This window comes from Lynx canadensis, chromosome B3 (genome assembly GCF_007474595.2).
Source record: "Lynx canadensis isolate LIC74 chromosome B3, mLynCan4.pri.v2, whole genome shotgun sequence".
Classification (NCBI taxonomy): domain Eukaryota; kingdom Metazoa; phylum Chordata; class Mammalia; order Carnivora; family Felidae; genus Lynx; species Lynx canadensis.
Genome location: NC_044308.2, coordinates 52,998,797 through 53,011,281, shown reverse-complemented (window position 1 = coordinate 53,011,281; position 12,485 = coordinate 52,998,797). Strand labels below are relative to the sequence as shown.

At 39.0% G+C, this 12,485-nt stretch overlaps 1 long non-coding RNA gene across 2 annotated transcripts in view; it reads right to left on the bottom strand.

Moving 5' to 3' along the window:
- LOC115515928 overlaps nt 1-12,485 on the bottom strand; it is a 71,592-nt gene that overhangs the window by 23,870 nt on the left and 35,237 nt on the right. Inside the window, exon 4 of one of the 2 annotated variants that reach the window (XR_003969444.1) lies at nt 202-403. The exons of the other annotated variant lie outside the window; for it this stretch is intronic. This is a non-coding gene — a long non-coding RNA (uncharacterized LOC115515928). Of the gene's footprint in view, nt 1-201; nt 404-12,485 lie in introns of those variants that run through there. 2 annotated transcript variants of the gene reach the window in all.

Below are 12,485 nucleotides of genomic sequence, written 5' to 3'. Positions count from 1 at the left end.
TTCTTTATATATTTGATGCAAGTTCTTTATCAAATATGTAATTTACATTACTTTACCCCATTTTGTGGGTTGTCTTTTCACTTTCTTGATGATATTCTTTGAGGCACAAAGGTTTTTAATCTTCAGAAGCCCAATTTATTTTTTTCTTTTGTCATGTGTGCTTTGGTGTCATGTCTAAAAAACCATTGCCAAATCTGAGGTCATGAAGATTTACTGCTATGTTTTCTTCTATGAATTTTTATAATTATTAGCTCCTGTACTTGTGTCCATGATCTATCTTAAACTAATTTTGTATATGGTGTGAGGAAGTGATCCAATTTCATTCTTTTCATGTGAATATCCAGTTGTCCTGACATCATTTGTTGAAGAGACTGTTCTTTTCCAATTGGATTGTCTTTGCATCCTGTAGAAAATCAATTGATGGTAAATGTGAGAATATATTCCTGTGCTTTCAATTCTACCCTACTGATCTAGATACCTATTCTTTTTTTTTTTAATTTTTTTTTAACGTTTATTTATTTTTGAGACAGAGAGAGACAGAGCATGAACGGGGGAGGGTCAGAGAGAGAGGGAGACACAGAATCGGAAACAGGCTCCAGGCTCTGAGCAGTCAGCACAGAGCCTGACGCGGGGCTTGAATTCAAGGACCGTGAGATCATGACCTGAGCTGAAGTCGGACGCTTAACCGACTGAGCCACCCAGGTGCCCCTATTCTTTTTTTTTTTTTAAATGTTTTTATTTTATTTTTGAGAGAGAGAGACAGAGCACGTGCAGGGCGGGGGGTGGGGGGTGATGCAGAGAGAGAGGGAAACACAGAATCTGAAGTAGACTCCAGGCTCCAAGGTGTCAGTACAGAACCTGATGTGGGGCTCGAGCTCATGAACCACGAGATCATGACTGAGCCACCCAGGCACCCCCTATATACCTATTCTTATACCAATACCACATTGTCTTGAGTACTATAGCTTTGTAGTAAATTTTGAAATCAGAGTGTGAGTCCTCCAACTTTGTTCTTCTTTAAGATTGTTTTGGTGATTCTGGGATCCTTACATTTCTGTATGAAATTTAGGATCAACTTGTTAATTTCTACAAAAAAGCCAGTTTGGATTTTGACAGGAATTTTGTTTAAACTGTAGATCAATTGAGGAGAATTGCTTTCTTTTAACAGTATTAAGCCTTCTGATCCATGAACATGAGATGTCTTTCTATTTATTTAGATATTCAAAAATTTCTTTGAACAATGTTTAATAGTTGTCAGAGTATAAGAACTAGTTCTGGGGTGGTAGAGAGTGGGTTATTGTTAGGATGTTAGCTTCCCCTAATGCACATGAATTACATGGGGAGAAGAGACCACCAAATAAAAGTCTAGGTTCTCTTCAGACAGAACAAAAGGTTATGCAGTGAGTAGCAATTCCTTAGGCTTGATTGGTGAATTGGGAACCCACACTGAGGAAAAGAAGGCAGAATATGGTTTATTTTTACTTTTCTTTCCCCTTCTGCCTTTTTGCAGCTTCTGGCTCTTCAAGGGTAGGTAGGGATGAATGGGTGACTGGTAAATGGGCTAAGACTGGTACCATTTTTAGTTTTCTCTTAGCTGTGGAATGCCCTCTGTGATCAAATGTCTCTCCTCTGTAGAACACTTTTATGGGTTCTTTGGCAAACCTGTGGTGGACTTCCACACAGCTTTTTATGCCAAAGGTAATCTTTTCTCTGGGTATACTTTGGTGATCTCCCCTCACCTTCTCTGTCTCTAGGTGTACATTAGGGGAGGGAGGGGGCCAGGGGAGGGGGTTGGGAGGGTGGAGCAGCTGTCTCAGTGGTCAGTTTCTTCAGACAAAGTTCTTTCAGACAGTTCATACCTGGCTACCTGTAGCTAGGGTGTCAATTTGGCTCAAGGAATTCATGTGCTCTTGGCATGCCAAGTGGTTGAAGTGCAGTGTAACCAGCTCTGATGCCCCTATCCTTGTCTTGTTGTCATGGTAGTTCTAGCCAGTCTCCTGCCTTCAGACTTCTCCAGACAAGAACAGGCACTAGGCCTAAGACTCCTGGGATCCTTATCAAGTTCTCTCAGGTCTCCCAGGCTCTGCTCTGATAGTAAGTAGCCTGGGGTAGGCCTAAGAGTTTCTATAACTCAGCCAGGTTTCATTCAAAGAATGAGATGCTAGTCTCTCTTGTTGCAGGCTATCCCAATATCTGTGAAGATTCTCTTAGAATTCTGTGTACTTGGCTTGAGGGAGAGTGTAAGGGAGGAGGAAAAAGAGCAGAGCCTTCATTAGCCTATATGACCTTGTGTGAGTTAGCAGAAGGACATTACTCCTCAAGATACTTCACTGCCATCTGCTGGAAAATTGTTATAACACTATATAAATCTCTGATGACTGTGGGGTGAATGGTGCCCCCTGTAGTTGTGCAGTGTACATGTAGCACAGCTATAAAGAATATTCCCAAGAGAAAAAAATCTCAGCATCCTTTGCTTCTATGAATCCCTTTCAATGACTCCTTTGCTGACAAGTTTCTTTTCTCATATGTAGATTATGCGATAAGGGTTTTTTATCTTTTTGTATATCCTGCAAAGATGTATCTAGCACCTATCCTCCCAATGTGGGAGTATTTATTGCCCTTTATCTTCAACTTTGTAGCCTTAGATGAAATTATGAGAAAACAGAAAAGTCTCATTTTACTTCTTGTTATTGCCTTTTGTTAGCCAACTGTTAGGTGGAATGCAAAGATAACTTACAAGAATCCAGACGATAACAGCTCTTTCAAATGAAGTACAAAATATCTATAATAAACTTTCCCACCAAAGAAGTTAGCAGTAACCAAATATACTCTAGATTAGAATGTGTCAATGAATTTAAAAAGTACCAGTTTATGTTTTAGAGCCAAGTATATAATAAATGGAGGGGCGCCTCGGTGGCGCAGTCGGTTAAGCGTCCGACTTCAGCCAGGTCACGATCTCGCGGTCCGGGAGTTCGAGCCCCGCGTCAGGCTCTGGGTTGATGGCTCAGAGCCTGGAGCCTGTTTCCGATTCTGTGTCTCCCTCTCTCTCTGCCCCTCCCCCGTTCATGCTCTGTCTCTCTCTGTCCCAAAAATAAATAAACGTTGAAAAAAAAATTTAAAAAAAAAATAAATGGATACTTGATGAATGAATGAGAAAATGAATGAATGAATGACCAAATAGAAACTATCTGAGACTCTGAATCATTTGTTTTAATTCATCAGGTTCTTTCTTTCTTTTTTTTTTTAAATAACGATTGTTTTTCTTTATTTTATTTTATTTTTTAATTTAAAAAATTTTAACGTTTATTTTTGAGAGAGATACAGTGTGAACGGGGGGAGGAGCAGAGAGAGAGGGAGACACAGAATCGGAGGCAGGCTCCAGGGTCTGAGCTGTCAGCACAGAACCTGATACGGGACTTGAACCCACAAGCCATGAGATCATGACCTGAGCCAAAGTTGGATGCTTAACCGACTGAGCCACCCAGGCACCCCTAATTCATCAGTTTCTTTCTGTGAGAATCTGCCCCATATCAATTGTTTTAGTTTCTTGCGCCTTCATAAGAAATTAGCACAAATTGGGTGGCTTAAAACAACAGAAATTTCTCTCACAGTCTTGGGGCCAGAAGTCCAAAATCAGGGTTTGGGGAGGGTTGGTTCCTCCTGGAGGCTCTGAGAGAGAATTCATTCCAAGCCTCACTCTTATCTTCTGGTGATGGCTAGCAATCCTTGGTGTTACTTGGCTTGTAGCTGTATAACTCCAATCTCTGCTTCCATCTTCACATGGCAATCTCACTTGTGTCTCTAATCTTCTTCTCTTTTCTCTTATAAGGACACAGCCATGGGATTTAGGGCTCATCCTAAATCTAGAATGATCTTACCCCAAGATTCTTAAGTTAATTACATCTGCAAAGACCCTATTTCAAATAAGGTTGCATTCAAAGGTACCAGGGAATAGAACTTGGATGTACCATTTTGGTGTGGATGATGCAGCCCACTAACCACTGAAAATCACTCATGCTGTGATCCATACCTCTGTCATGCAATACAAGTGAATGATTTTTTTCCATAGCTGCTTTCCAGCAGACAGTAGGATTCCATTTGGCCAGTGAAAGTATGGCTTTGACTTTCCACCAGTGTCACTACCAATCATGAAGAACACACCCATCACTGCACCCACACTAATGAGGTCAGACGTGTCTGGACTTTGCACGATAACAAGCCAGGGAAAATCACAAATAGAAAACCATCTTGTCCCTAATATTCTGAGAGGTACAGTCATCAAATTAATTGAGATGTAAAAAAATGATAGTTTCTTTGAAAATATAGAGAAACAAGAGGCACACTAGAAGATTCCTTCCTTGTTAGCTCAGTGGTTTCTCCCGATACTAAAAATTTTTATAGTGTTCCAATTTCTCAAAAGCCTCTACTACAAAAATGAAGTGAGAAAAGTCTTGTTCTTTATCAAATATGTATAGCCATAGCTTCTGAACTAGAATGAACCCAGTAAAATATACATATATTTTTTCAGATATAGTATGTTTTGGTGAGCAGGGAGATCTTGTTTCTTCTCACTGAACTGTGATTGAAAGTGTCTGGCCACCATGCAGCTCGTTTGAGAATCTGTCTGAGCACCAGCATCTTTACCACGTGCATTCCAATCTCAACAGAGGGTTCTCATAGTCCAATAGGATTCCTCAATGAACAACATTCATTGTTTCTTGCCTATTCTTTTTTTCCTGCTGGGTTAAATCTTTCTTTCTGAAGAATATTCTTTGTGTTTAAATGAAAAGTTTTATCAATATACACACATATATAGGGAATTCTCACAAAGCAATCACCAAGATCTAAACTTAACAGTATTTTTGGGGCGCCTGGGTGGCTCAGTCGGTTGAGCGGCCGACTTCGGCTCAGGTCACGATCTCGCAGTCCGTGAGTTCGAGCCCCGTGTCCGGCTCTGTGCTGACAGCCTGGAGCCTGTTTCGGATTCTGTGTCTCCCTCTCTCTGACCCTCCCCCATTCATGCTCTGTCTCTCTCTGTCTCAAAAATAAATAAACGTTAAAAAAAATTAAAAAGTAATAAAAAAAATAAACTTAGCAGTATTTTGTCAACAGTAATATGTAATCTATTTTTTTGGCCTGAAATATTTTATTTTTATTTTTAATTTTATTTTATTAAAAAAATGTCTTAATGTTTACTTATTCTTGAGAGAGAGATAGAGTGTGAGCAGGGGAGGGGCACAGAGAGAGGGAGAAAGAATCTGAAGCAGGCTCCAGGCTCTGACCTCTTGGCACAGAGCCTGATGCGGAGCTGTAACCCATGAACCGTGAGATCATAACCTGAGCCAAAGTTGGATGCTTAGCCCACTGAGCCACCAGGCACCCTTAGGCTGATATGTTTTAAAGAAGATCCTAGACATCATACCATTTTATCCCTACATACATTGGTGTGCATCCTTGAAAATTATAGATATTTTCTTACATACCATATACAATACCAATAGCATACTCAACAATAATTCTTCAGTATCATCTAATACCCAGCCTATGTTCAAATTTCCCTAGTGGTCTCAAAAATGTCTTTTTGTGGTTTGAGTTTCTTTAAATCAGGACCCAAGTAAGACGCACACACAAAATTATATTGTTGTGTCTTTTCAATCTCCTCTAGTACAGGGTTTGTCAGCAGTGGCACTATTGATGTTTTGGAACAGATAATTCTTTTTTTTTTTTTTTAGCATTATACTTTTTATTTTTTTTTTTAATATGAAATTTATTGACAAATTGGTTTCCATACAACACCCAGTGCTCATCCCAAAAGGTGCCCTCCTCAATACCCATCACCCACCCTCCCCTCCCTCCCACCCCCCATCAACCCTCAGTTTGTTCTCAGTTTTTAACAGTCTCTTATGCTTTGGCTCTCTCCCACTCTAACCTCTTTTTTTTTTTTTCCTTCCCCTCCCCCATGGGTTCCTGTTAAGTTTCTCAGGATCCACATAAGAGTGAAACCATATGGTATCTGTCTTTCTCTGTATGGCTTATTTCACTTAGCATTACACTCTCCAGTTCCATCCACGTTGCTACAAAATGCCATATTTCATTTTTTCTCATTGCCACGTAGTATTCCATTGTGTATATATACCACAATTTCTTTATCCATTCATCAGTTGATGGACATTTAGGCTCTTTCCATAATTTGGCTATTGTTGAGAGTGCTGCTATGAACATTGGGGTACAAGTGCCCCTATGCATCAGTACTCCTGTATCCCTTGGATAAATTCCTAGCAGTGCTATTGCTGGGTCATAGGGTAGGTCTATTTTTAATTTTCTGAGGAACCTCCACACTGCTTTCCAGAGCGGCTGCACCAATTTGCATTCCCACCAACAGTGCAAGAGGGTTCCCGTTTCTCCACATCCTCTCCAGCATCTATAGTCTCCTGATTTGTTCATTTTGGCCACTCTGACTGGCGTGAGGTGATACCTGAGTGTGGTTTTGATTTGTATTTCCCTGATAAGGAGCGACGCTGAACATCTTTTCATGTGCCTGTTGGCCATCTGGATGTCTTCTTTTTTTTTTTTTTTTTTTTTAAATTTTTTTCAACGTTTATTTATTTTTGGGACAGAGAGAGACAGAGCATGAACGGGGGAGGGGCAGAGAGAGAGGGAAACACAGAATCGGAAACAGGCTCCAGGCTCTGAGCCATCAGCCCAGAGCCCGACGCGGGGCTCGAACTCACGGACCGCGAGATCGTGACCTGGCTGAAGTCGGACGCTTAACCGACTGCGCCACCCAGGCGCCCCTGGATGTCTTCTTTAGAGAAGTGTCTATTCATGTTTTCTGCCCATTTCTTCACTGGGTTATTTGTTTTTCGGGTGTGGAGTTTGGTGAGCTCTTTATAGATTTTAGATACTAGCCCTTTGTCCGATATGTCATTTGCAAATATCTTTTCCCATTCCGTTGGTTGCCTTTTAGTTTTGTTGGTTGTTTCCTTTGCTGTGCAGAAGCTTTTTATCTTCATAAGGTCCCAGTAATTCACTTTTGCTTTTAATTCCCTTGCCTTTGGGGATGTGTCGAGTAAGAGATTGCTACGGCTGAGGTCAGAGAGGTCTTTTCCTGCTTTCTCCTCTAAGGTTCTGATGGTTTCCTGTCTCACATTTAGGTCCTTTATCCATTTTGAGTTTATTTTTGTAAATGGTGTGAGAAAGTGGTCTAGTTTCAACCTTCTGCATGTTGCTGTCCAGTTCTCCCAGCACCATTTGTTAAAGAGGCTGTCTTTTTTCCATTGGATGTTCTTTCCTGCTTTGTCAAAGATGAGTTGGCCATACGTTTGTGGGTCTAGTTCTGGGGTTTCTATTCTATTCCATTGGTCTGTGTGTCTGTTTTTGTGCCAATACCATGCTGTCTTGATGATGACAGCTTTGTAGTAGAGGCTAAAGTCTGGGATTGTGATGCCTCCTGCTTTGGTCTTCTTCTTCAAAATTCCTTTGGCTATTCGGGGCCTTTTGTGGTTCCATATGAATTTTAGGATTGCTTTGGAACAGATAATTCTTACATGTGTGGGCAGTCCTGTGCATTTCAGGATGTTTAGCAGCATCCTTGGCCTCTACTTCCTAGATTCCAGTAGCAATTCTCACATTCAGACAATCAAAAATGTCTCCAGACATTGTTAAATGTCCCCCTGAGGACAAAATCATCTCTGGTGAGAATACTGATCTAGTACAGTCCTCTTTTTTTTTAAATGTGACATTGAATTAAGGAATAAATTAGTTGAGTTGTCTTGTGGAATGTCCCACATTCTGAATGTTTGGTTCCTTATGGGATCATCTAACTTATTCCTCTATTCCATTTTCCTGTCATTGGAAACCAGGCTAAGAGAGGCAAAGTTACGGTCTCAGGCTCAATATTTTTGACAAAAATTCTTAAGAGTTGGTGCCATATTGCGTCAAATCAGGAGACTAGCATGTCTGATTGTGTCATTACTCTTGATGCTAAGATTAATCAGTAGGTTCAGATAGTGACAGTTTGAGCCCTTCACTGCAATGTTCTCCAACAACCTTCTATTTAGTGGTTTCATTCATTGATGAGTTTTACCTGTATCAACTATTTCATTAGGCTGAATATTAGAGATTTTCTAATTCTATCTGTGCTTTATAATTAAAAAACTTTTTAAAAAGTTTTAATTTAAAATCTAGTTAACATACAGTGTAATACTAGTTTCAGATGTACAATATAGTGATTCAACGCTTCCATGTAACACCTTGAATTCATCACAACAAGTGTACTCTTTAATCCCCATCATCTATTTATCCCATTTTCCCATTCATCTCCCTTCTGGTAACCCTCAGATTGTTCTCTATAGTGAAGAGTCTATTTCTTGGTTTGCATCTCTCTCTCTCTTTTTCCCCATTGCTCATTTGTTTTGTTTCTTCAATTCCATATATGAGTACAATCATATAGTATTTGTCTTTTTCTGACTTTATTTCACTTAGCATAATACTCTCTAGCTCCATCTATATCATTGCAAATAGCAAGATTTCATTCTTTTTTTTATGGATGGGTAATATTCCAGTGTGTGTGTGTGTGTGTGTGTGTGTGTGTGTGTGTGTATAATCATAAATCTTTTTTATCCATTCATCAATCAATGGACACTTGGGCTGGTACATAATGCTGCTATAAACATTGGAGTACACATATTCTTTGAATTAGTATTTTTGGGAGCGCTTGGGTGGCTCAGTTGGTTAAGTGTCCAACTTCAGCTCAGGTCAAGATCTCATGGTTTGTGAGTTTGAGCCCTGTATCAGGCTCTGTGCTATCAGCTTGGAGCCTGGAGCCTGCTTCAGATTCTGTGTCTCCCTCTCTCTCTGCCTCTCCTCCACTCACACTTGGTCTCTCTCTCAAAAACAAACAAACAAACAAACAAATATGAGTTTGTATTTTTGTGTTGAGTGAATACCTAGTAGTGCAACTGCTGGATCATTTGGTATTTCTATTTTTAACTTTTTGAGGAACTTCTATACTATTTTCCAGAGTGGCTGCACCAATTTGCATTCCCGCCAATATTGCAAGAGGGTACCCCTTTCTCCACATCCTTACAAACACCTGTTGTTTCTTGTGTTTTTGGTTTTAGCCATTCTGACTGATGTGAGGTGATATCGTAAGTTTTTTTTTAAGTTTAATTTAAATTCATTATAGTTAACACACAGTGTTATATTAATTTAAAGTGTACACTATAGTGATTCAACAGTTCTATACATTACTCAGTGCTCATCATAATAAGTGTACTCTTAATCCCCTTCACCTATTTCACCAGTCCCTCCACCTACCTCCCCTCTAATAACCATCAGGAGGTTCTATATAGTTAAGAGTGTGCTTTTGATTTGTTTCTTTTTTTCTCTTTGTTCATTTATTTTGTTTCTCAAATTCCACATATGAATGAAATCATATGGTATTTGTCTTTATCTGACTGACTTATTTCACTTAGCATTATACCCTCTACATCTACCTTTGTTGCTGCAAATGGCAAGATTTCATTCTTTTTTATGTCTGAGTAATCTTCCATTATATATATATGTGTGTGTGTGTGTGTGTATATATTATATATATGTATATATATAATATATATATATATATTACATCTTTATACATTCATCTATTGATGGAAATTGGGCTGCTTCCATAATCTGGCTATTGTAAATAATGCTGCAATAAACATAAGGGTGCATATGACTTTTTGAATTAGTGTTTTCATATTCCTTTTTTTTTTCAGAGAAATTTATTTATTTAAATTTTAATTTCAGTATAGTTAACATACAGTATTATATTAGTGTATAAAATATAGTGATTCAACATTATATTCTACATTGTTCATTGCTCATCAAGATAAGTGCACTCTTAATCCCCTTCACCTATTTCACCCATCCTCCTATCCACCTCCCCTCTGGTAACTAGTTTGTTCTCTATAAATAAGAACCTGTTTTTGGTTTATCTCTCTCTTTCTGTTTCTTTCTTTTTTTTTCTGTTTCTTAAATTCCACATATTTGTGAAATTATGTAATATTTGTAATATCCCATTGTGTATATATACCACATATTCTTTAAAATATTTTTTTAATGTTTATTTTTTAAGAGAGAGATAGACAGAGCCTGAGCAGGAGAGGAGCAGAGAGAGTGGGAGACACAGATTCGGAAGCAAGATCATGACCTGAGCCGAAGTCAGATGCCCAATCCACTGAGCAACCCAGGAGCCCCTATACCACACCTTTATTCATTCATCTACTGATGGACACTTGGGCTGCTTCATAATTAGGCTATTTTAAATGATGCTTCAATAAATATAGGGGTGCATACATCTTTTTGAATTAGTTTTTTCATATTCTATAGGTAAATACCCAGTAGTGGAATTACTGGATCATATGGTAAGTTTTAATTTTTTGAGGAACATCCGTACTATTTTCCATAGTGTCTGCACCAGTTTGCATTTCCCCCAACAGGGCACAAAGGTTCCTTTTTCTCCACAGCCTCACCAACACTTGTTTCTTATGGATTTGATTTTAGCCATTCTGACAAGTATGAGGTTACATCTCATTGTGGGTTTTTAAAAAAAATTTTTAATGTTTATTTATTTTTGAAGGAGAGAGATACAGAGCGTGAGCAGGGAGGGGAAGAGAGAGAGAGGGAGACACAGAAACCAAAGCAGGCTCCAGGCTCTAAGCTGTCAGCACAGAACCCCACATGAGGTTCCAACTCACAAGCTGGAGATCATGACCTGAGCTGAAGTAGGCTGCTTAACTGACTAAGCCACCCAGGTGCCCCTCGTTGTGGTTTTGATTTCCATTTCTCTGATGATGAGTGATGATGAGCATCTTTTCATGTATCTGTTGGACATTTATATGTCTTCTTTAGAGCAAAAATCTCATGTCTTCTGCCCGCTTTTAAATTGGATTGTTATTTGGTGTTAAGTTTTATAAGTTCTTTATATATTTTGCATACAAACCTTTTATTGGATATGTCATTTGCAAATAACATCTCCCATTCAGTAGGTTGTCTTTTAGTTTTGTTGATTGTTTTCTTCACTGTGCAGAGCTTTTTATTTTGTTTTTAAATTTTTTTTTTCAACGTTTATTTATTTTTTTGGGGACAGAGAGAGACAAAGCATGAACGGGGGAGGGGCAGAGAGAGAGGGAGACACAGAATCGGAAACAGGCTCCAGGCTCCGAGCCATCAGCCCAGAGCCTGACGCGGGGCTCGAACTCACGGACCGCGAGATCGTGACCTGGCTGAAGTCGGACGCTTAACCGACTGCGCCACCCAGGCGCCCCAGAGCTTTTTATTTTGATGTAGTCCCAATAGTTTATTTTTGCTTCCCCCCCCCCCCCCTTGCTTCAGGAGACATATCTAGAAAAATGTTGCTATGGCCAATATCTTAGCTATTACTACCTATGCTCTCTTCTAGGATTTTTATGGTTTTAGGTCTCACATTTAGGTCTTTAACCATTTTGAGTTTATTTTTTGTATATGGCGTGAGAAAGTGGGTCTAGTTTCATACTTATGCGTGTTGCTGTCCAGTTTTCCTAACAGCATTTGTTGAAGAGACTATCTTTTTCCCACTGCATATTCTTGCTTTCTTTGTTGAAGATTAATTTACTATATAATTGTGAGTTTATTTCTCAGCTCTCTATTCTGTTCCATTGACCCATGTGTTTATTTTTGTGCCAGTGCCATACTGTTTTGATTACTACAGTTTTGTGTATTTCTTGAAATCTGGGATAGTGATATCTCCAGTTTTATTTTTATTTTTCAAGATTGCTTTGGCTATTCGGGGTCTTTAGTGATTCCATGCAAATTTTAGGATTATTTGTTCTAGTTCTATGAAAAATGCTATTGGTATTTTGACAGGGATTGCATTAAATCTGTAGATTGCTTTGGGTAGGACATTTTAACAATATTTGTTATTCTGATCCATGAGCAAGAAATATCTACTTGTGTCATCTTCAATTCCTTTCATCAATGTTTTATAGTTTTCAGAGTACGTCTTTCACTTCCTTCGTTAAGTTTATTTTATTATTTTTTGTATAATTGTAAATGGTATTGTTTTCTTTTTTTTTTTAAGTTTTTTTTTTTTTAACGTTTATTTATTTTTGAGACAGAGAGAGAGACAGAGCATGAACGGGGGAGGGGCAGAGAGAGAGGGAGACACAGAATCGGAAACAGGCTCCAGGCTCTAAGCCATGAGCCCAGAGCCTGACGCGGGGCTCGAACTCACGGACCGCGAGATCGTGACCCGGGCTGAAGTCGGACGCTTAACCGACTGAGCCACCCAGGCGCCCCAATGGTATTGTTTTCTTAATTTCTCTTTCTGCTACTTCATTATTAGTGTATAGAAATGCAATGGATTTCTGTATATTGATTTTATATCCTGTGACCTTACTGACTTAATAAAAAAATTTTTTTAGAGCATTTCCAACTTACAGTGGAAAGTACAGAGAGTTCCC